This window comes from Mus pahari, chromosome 7, assembly GCF_900095145.1.
Source record: "Mus pahari chromosome 7, PAHARI_EIJ_v1.1, whole genome shotgun sequence".
Taxonomy (NCBI): domain Eukaryota; kingdom Metazoa; phylum Chordata; class Mammalia; order Rodentia; family Muridae; genus Mus; species Mus pahari.
The window spans coordinates 68535568-68544157 of NC_034596.1; positions in this window are offsets into that span (position 1 = coordinate 68535568).

Below are 8590 nucleotides of genomic sequence, written 5' to 3' on the forward strand. Positions count from 1 at the left end.
AAAGGAAAGGAAAGGAAAGGAAAGGAAAGGAAAGGAAAGGAAAGGAAAGGAAAGGAAAGGAAAGGAAAGGAAAGGAAAGGAAAGGAAAGGAAATCTTAGTTCTGTTTAAAATATTACCATGGCATCTGGAGAGATGGCTCAGTGATCAAGAGTCCCAGATGCTCTCGAAGAGGTTCCCAGATCATTTCCCAGAAACCATATGCTGGCTAACAACCACCTATAACTCCAGTTCCAAGTGACCCAATGTCTTCTTTTGACCTCTTCAGGCACCAGGGATGCAAGTGGTACACAGACATACATGCGGGCAAAGCACCCAGACAAATAAAATAGTAAAGTAAAATAATAAAATATAAGTCCATCGCGTTATAGGACTCATTCCTCCACATCTGCCTTATATGCTTCCAGATTCACCAAGACGAGAAAGATATACCCAGTGGCAGCTAGTCCCACGCACCTAGGAGCCTGCCGAAACTAGACAAGACATGAGAGGAACATCAGAGGCTCTCCAGTTACCTGCTGGTGAGCTAGGAAGCCCACCAGTGGAAACCGCCCTTTCAAGTTTCCATTGTAGGCGTTCCACTGTTTGCCCACTGCTTACTAGGCCGCAAGCTCACTACAGGAAAAGTAAATATTGTCATTTCAAATAAAGAGCTGTTTATTATATAACAGAACAGAGGCTGCCTTCTATTTTTGAGTCTCTGGTGAGTTAATTGGGGACAGTAGCGGCAGCAGCTGCCCTGGAGACAGACAGTGTATTTCAGCAGCCACCGTCTTTGACGCTGACTGGCTTCATGCTTGTAAAGTGGTAATTGCCTTGTGCTTTTCACCCAATGCTCTCTTGGCATCTGCTGGGCTTGAACAAACTTACTACCTTACCGTCTTATGTGACGCCCGTCTCAAGGGCAAACCGAAAGCCAAAACAGATCAAACCTTGCCACCCGAAGCGTGGTGACCGAATGAGATGCAGCCCAGATGCATCTCGATAAAAGAAGGGAGTATGGGGTTCAATCCTTAGCAACATACAAACACACACAAAAAGGGGGTGGCGGGGGGAAGCACAGCAAACAAGCAGGCTGGGAAGATGGCTCCAAGGGTAAAATGCTTGCCTGGAGAGCAAGAAAAACTGAGTTTAGATCTCTGGCATCTATATGAAAGCCAGGTGCTGCTGCATTCACATGTAACCCCTGTGCTGGGGACAGACAGGTGACCCCCTAGAATTTACTTACTGGGCACTCTAACCAAACTGGTGAGTCCCAAGTTCAATCAGAAATCCTGTAGAAGAAGATACCCATGGCCAGACTCTGATGTCACATATATCTACCAGAAGGAACACCTATATACAGGGGTGGGGTTGGGGGAAGAGGAGCCAGAAGATGGGGAGAATACAGGAGAGGGAAACATTAGTATTTTCATCAAAACTAGGAGGTCCAAAATCTAGGTTCAATATAGCTCCCCCCCCCACCTCTATTTCCTTCTTCCCTCCCTTCCTTTGTTATATTATTCTATTATATATTAGATGTGTGTGGGCACAATGCATGCCACTGTACATATATGGAGGTCAGAAGACAACATTGTCTTCCTCCACCTTTACCTGTGTTGTAGGGGTTAAATCTGGGTTCCCAGGTTCGTCCCAAGACAAACAAAGCCTTGCAAAGCGAGTTATGCAAGCACCCACTCACGATAACTACTCATAACAAGCACATTACCTGCTGAGCCATCTTCTGGTCTCCTCCATTTGAGTTACAGTCACTTTCAGACGCCCAGGCCGATCTCATCATACCTGGGGCTATAGGAGATACCACCATATAGGCTTAGGGTTTTTTTTAAAGACTACTTCTAATAAGGGTTTTGTTTTGTTTTTTTAAAGCTTTGACAATCCCCCTCCCCACAACACACTTCTAGCCCACTGTTGTACTTGCTTAACAATGTGTACATATAACAGTGCATCATATTATATACTATAAGGTATACATTTTTTTTTGTCAACTAAACCTCAACACAGCTAATGAGAAGATTGCCATGTCCCTTTTTTGTTTTTTTTTGTTTTTTTTTGTTTTTTTTTGTTTTTTTTTTTTTGTTTTTTGAGACAGGGTTTCTCTGTGTAGCCCTGGCTGTCCTGGAACTCACTTTGTAGACCAGGCTGGTCTCAAACTCAGAAATCCGCCTGCCTCTGCCTCCCAAGTGCTGGGATTAAAGGCGTGCGCCACCACACCTGGCAGATTGCCACATCCTTAAGTAGGTGTGTTTTGTTTGTTTGTCTGTTTGTTTTAAAATACATTTATTTAGTGAGTGTGTGCCACAGTGCTCATGTTTCGGAGGAAAGCTCTCCGGAGCCCATTCTCCATTTTCATTGGTTTGAACTCAGGTCGTTATGCTTTGCAGCAAACATCTTCACCAATGGAACAATCTCATCAGATCCACTTAGATTTAGTAGATATTATCAAATAGTTTTCCAAAATTACACCAGTTGCACAGTCTTCCTTTTTTCTGCATACTTCTCGTTTTGTTATTGTCTATATTTTTATGTTTCAGATGTTCTCATGGATATCCAATGGCATCTTGTGGTTTGGATTAATTTCCCTGGTGAATAATGATATGATTTCTTTTCTTTTTGTTTTAATTTTTTTGTGAAACAAAGTCATGTTGTTGTGTAGTAACCTTCCGTGGTACTTATTCATGCTTTGTGGCCATTCTTTTAAAATTGTGGGTATCTTAGTCAATGTCCTAATGCTGAGAAGAGACATCATGCCCATGGCAACTCTTATAAAGAAGAGCATTTAATTTGGGGTTTGCTTACAGTTTCAGAGGTTTAGCCTACTCTCAGCCTGGCGGGACATGGCATGCACAGTGCTGGAGGAGCTGAGAGTTCTACTTCAGGATCCATAGCCAGCAGGAAGAAGAGAGACTCTGGGCTTGGCCCGCACTTCTGAAACCCCCAAGCCCACCCACAGTGACATACTTCCTCTAACAAGGCTATGTCTCCTAATCCTTTCAAATAGTGCCACTCGCTGGTGACCAAGCATTCAGATCCATGAGCCTGTGTGGATCATTCTTATTCAAACTACCACAATGGGCAGACACTCAGATGTGTGGGTGGTAGGAATGGAATATGGGTCTTCTAGAAAAACTGCTGGTGCTTTAAACTACAAAACCATCTCTCCAGCCCTATCTGTCTGTCAGTCTATCTGTCCGTCCATCCATATTATAGGCAGAATCTACTGTGTAGCCCCTGGCTGGCCTGGAACCACTCCATTGGTCAGGCTAACTTCCAGTTCTCAGCGATCTTCCTGCCTCTGCCCACTGAGTGCTGGGATCACGCTTCCAATCTGTCATCAAGCAATTGTATATGGTTTAAGCTTATGGTATTCTATTCATATTAATTTAGAATTTGAACTTCTTACTACTGAAACCAACACTCTAATTATGCAATGTCTCTGCTTGCCTGAATGTGCATGTGTTCTGAAAACATGAAAACACAGTCAGTCCATGATCGTTGTTTTCATGCTGATCTCTCGAGTCCTTCAGAATGATCTGTGTCTTTGCTTCAAGAATGTTTCTAATGAACAGCGTATAATCTAGACTTATATATTAAAAACACTGAAAAATATTTATAGCCTGAGTTTTCTGATAGGGCCATGTGTAAGTTGACTTTTTTCTTTTGGTTCCCCATACTCCATCCCTACATAAGGAAGTGAGATCCATGAACAAACAGCTCCTTATATCATGGTAAGCAGAAAGCAGATAAAGGGGCATGGCTAGAAAGATCAAAGGCTGCCCTCCAGTGACCTAACTCCACCAGTAAGTTACACAGTCTCTCCAAGTAGTGCCACCAACTAGCGGTCATGTGTTCAGACCTACGTGCCTGTGGGGGTACATTTCACATTCGACCCATGACAATCCTGACCTAACTTTTATTAGTATTATACTTTTAGCAACCACAAAACAATTTACTTAAAATATTAAATCCTCCTTGGGCTGGAGAGATGGCTCAGTGGTTAAGAGCGCCGACTGCTCTTCTGAAGGTCGTGAGTTCAAATCCCAGCAACCACATGGTGGCTCACAACCATCCATAATGTGATCTGATGCCCTCTTCTGGGGTGTCTGAAGACAGCTACAGTGTACTTACATATAATAAATAGATAAATCTTTTTAAAAAAATATTAAATCCTCTCTTTCAGGAATATAGTAATTTTCTTTTCTCAGGTCATGTCAAATGTGCGAGAAAGTATATGTTGTTCCTGTAAAAGTGTAGGTTTACCTGAAATCCTACCATGTGTTTTTTTTTTATTTGGGAACAAGGTCTTTAGGTGGAGATTTAAGGTAGCTAGAAGTGAGACTACACAGGATTAGCATAGTCCTTAAATACAATGGGAGACACAAAAGGACACGGGGATGCAGATAAGGGAGCCACGTGAAGACAACTGTACATATTGCCAAGGAATTCTGAGAATTGACAGAACTACCGGAAACAGTGTAGTGATTGCCACTAAGAGAAGCCAATCAGCAGACATATCCTTCGCTCCATCTCTAAGAGAAGCCAATCAACAGATGTGTCCTTCACTCGGGACCAACCCGCTGAAATAAGACAGAATACCTTCTTACTGCTTTAGGCCCCCAATTCCTGACCACCTAGGGTAGTCATAGTAACAATACAAAGCACCCAGGGAGAGTTTTAGAGTTTATTAGCATAACTCCGGGATTTTAAATTTAAATGTATTCCTAATCTTAAGTACTTTTTGTTGCTATTGTGACTAAAATCTGAGGGTTTTAAAACTAAATTCGTTTGCATTTTTTCAGACAGTGTCTCTTATGTAGCCTGGCTCTCTAGAGTTCACATAGTCCAATCTAGACTTATACTTCCCCATCTTTCTGTGTTTGCCTTGCTGAGTCCTAGGGTCACAAGGTGTATCACCATGCCAAGCATAAATAAAATCTTTAAACACCCAGTCAGCCATCTGACCATGGCTGAGGACCTAGACAAACTTATTTTCTGGTGTGGGAGTGAGTTGAAGATTGGCCAGGAACACCATTGTTAGCATATCCTAAGCACCAAGCTGTTGCCTTGTTATCTTTTATCTGGTCTCCTTATTAATACTGTTATACATATTTTTATTATTCCCACTGGTTTTTCTAGGTTGGCAAAAATGAAGTTGAATTAAGTGCCCATCATCTATGAATTACTACTATAAGCATAAGTAAATTTTAAATTGTATTTATTGTGTGGGTGTTTCTGTGTGTTTATATGTACATGCATACACACAGGAGCCAGAGCACACGTGTGGAGGTCAAAGGATAGCTTATAGGACTTAGTTCTCTCCCTCTATCCTGTGGCTCCAGGAGATTGAACCTGGATTTTTAGGCTTGGCAGGAAGTATCACCTGCCAAATATATAGTAATATAGTCCCAAATATAGGTAAACTTTTATGGGAGTTCTCTCAAATTTTTTGTGTAAGAACCCCCTAGGTCATGATATAAAATAGTTCTTGATGTATTACCAGACTAATTTATTTGTTAAAAAATTTAGTGTGTAGAGACCCAGCCCTGCACAGCACCTGGACAGCACAGCAGAACTGGCCCTGAATGTGAGGGGGTGGGGGTGAGCCAGCCCCAAGGCCATGATGGCAGGAGGGCCGGCCCTGCCGCTTGTCTACTGTGTGGGGGTGGTGGCCAGGATGAGGGGAAAATGTCCTTCTCCCCTCCCTTGTCCCTTGTCACCTATGGCAGGCAAGAGAGCTGATCTTGGGTTCATGAGAATGAGAGAACTGGTCTGGTCTGGCCCTGGCTGGCTCAGGCTGTAACACACAGGAGAGAGATCAGGCTCTGTACCTCTCCTTGGCAACAGAACAGAGCTGGCCCTGGTCCCCCACTTCCCCNCCCTCCCCACCCCCCACCTCCCCACCCTCAGGTGTGAGAGCCAGCCCTTCTCCTGCTGCAGAACTATGGAGAACAATCCCTGTACCTTACCTGGGCAGTACAGTAGAGTTTGCTCTGATGGCATAGTCATTGATGAACCAGCCAGACCCCTGGCTCTGCCCCTTGCTAGTGACAGCATTAGCATTGATAGAATAGCAGAAGTCAGAGGCCTCTACCAGACCAATGACTCAATGCAATGAACATTTGCAAGCAAATGTTTTTCTCTGATGCGGGGTTGGGGGAGGTTGCAAAAGTGGAGGGTAGGTACCAGAGGAGGAAGAGATGAGTGGGATTGAGGGGCATGGTGTGAAATTCACAAAGAAGCAGTAAAAAGTTTTTTTAAAAAGTGTGTGTGTGTGTGTGTGTGTGTGTGTGTGTGTGTGTGTTTGTGTGTGAAATATGCATGCCAGCAGTGTATGTGTCATGGTTTCCATGGAGAAGTCAGAGGACAACTTTGTAGAGTCTGCTCTTGCCTTACAGTTTTACATGGGTCCCAAGGATCAGACTCAGGTCTCTCGGCTTGCATGGCGAGCATCTTTCCCTGCTTAAACCTCTCAATAGTCACTTAGCATGTTATTGATAATATATCATTGTTATCTGTAAACTGTTCTATTTTCATAGTCTTTAAATAATCTATTGTTTTTATTTTATGCACATTAGTGTTTTGTCTGCATGCATGTTGGTGTGAGAGTATCAGGTCCCCTGGAACTGGAGTGATACACAGTTGTGAGCTGCCAGGTGAGTGCTGGGAATTGAACTTGGATCCTCTGTAAGAGCAATCAGTGCTTCCAACTTCTGAATCTTCTCTCCAGTCCCCTAGGTTTTTTTGTTTGATTGTTTGGTTTGTTTTGTTTTAAATAACATAGACAAGTCTAAAATATTGAGGACCATCTTAACCTTTACTAGAAGAAAGACATTATGGGGCTGTGACTGCTATTCCCAGTTGTCAACTTGACTGTATCTGGAATGAACTGCAACCCAGATATGGAGGGCACACCTGTGATCCAGATCTTGAGGCTGGAAGACACAGGCTTTTGGTCTTGACCTTGAGCCATAGTGGCCATGAAAAGCTTAGACCCAGGCAAGGTAGTACTTACTTAATCCCAGATGGCAAGCCGATCTCTGAATTTAAGGCCAGCCAAGACAGCAAGTGCCCAATAAAGAGCAGCTCAGGTCCAGGCGTAGGGGTACACACCTTTAATCTGGGCCACACTTTCTGCTGGAGGTCTATACAGACAATGGAAGATGCTGGAGGTCTATATGGGCCATGGAAGATGCTGGAGGTCTATACGGACAATGGAAAATGCTGGAGGTCTATACGGACAATGGAAGATGCTGGAGGTCTATACGGACAATGGAAAANCTATACGGACAATGGAAGATGCTGGAGGTCTATACGGACAATGGAAAATGCTGGAGGTCTATACGGACAATGGAAGATGCTGGAGGTCTATACGGGCCATGGAAGAAGGAAAACTTCTTCTTTGCCTGCTTGCACTTACTTGCAAGCGCATCTCCTGGAGCTACCTCTTCAGTATTCCAGTTTAAACAGAAGACCGGCTGAAACACCCAGCCTTGTGGGATTGAGCAAGTATCAGATTCTTAGACTTCCCACTCACAGCTGCCCATTGTTGGGTTAGCTGGACTGCAGACTAAGTCATTCTAATAAATTCTCTTAATATATAGAGACATTCCATAAGTTCTGGGACTCTAGCGAACCCTGACTAATACAGGGGCTAATGGCTAAGAATGCTTGCTGCCAGGTGGTGATAGCGCACACCTTTAATCCCGGCACTTGGGAGGCAGAGACAAGTGGGTCTCTGTGAGTTCAAGGCCAGTCTGGTCTACAAAATTAATTCCACAACATTTTGAGACAAAGAAACCCTGTCTCAAAAAACAAACAAACAAACAAAACAAACAAACAAACAAACAAAAAACAAACCAACAAACTCCCCCAAACAAACAGTGTTTGCCAATCAACCATAAAAACCAGTGCCTATGACAGGCAACTCAGGACCACCTGTAATTCTGAGGGCACCCAATCATGCATACGTTCATATGCTCACACACATATAAATTAAATAAAAATAATTTTTCACCTCTCCCTCTCCCAACTTTCCTCGGTTGCCTATAGTTCTTTGTGTAAGGCTGAGGCGTGGGTGGCTTTCCTCCAGCCAGTGTGACATGGCCAGTTGGTGTCATCCTGCTAAGCTCACATCTGGACAGTCACGCAGTTGAGGCTTTATGGGTGTAGCTTCTGACATTACTGGCAGCACAATCTCACAGCAAACTTCTTGAGCTTCTGGCTCTTAGAATCTTTCTGTCCCCTCTTCCACATGTTCTCTGAGCCTAAGGTGAGGGAGTGTTCTGTAGATGTATGTGTGCATTCGGATTTCGTGGCTCCACAAGTCATCAACAAAAATAATTTTTAAAGATTTACAAAAGAAAAATATGTTTCTGAATATATAATCACATATGTGCAATTATCTATATGTGGTCAATTCATATTCTGTACATTATAGTATCTAAAGACTAGCCAGGTGTAGTGGCACAGGCCTTTAATCCCAGCACTTGGGAGGCAGAGGCAGGCGGATTTCTGAGTTTGAGTCCAGCCTGGTCTACAAAGTGAGTTCCAGGACAGCTAGGGCTACACAGAGAAACCCTGTCTAGAAAGAAA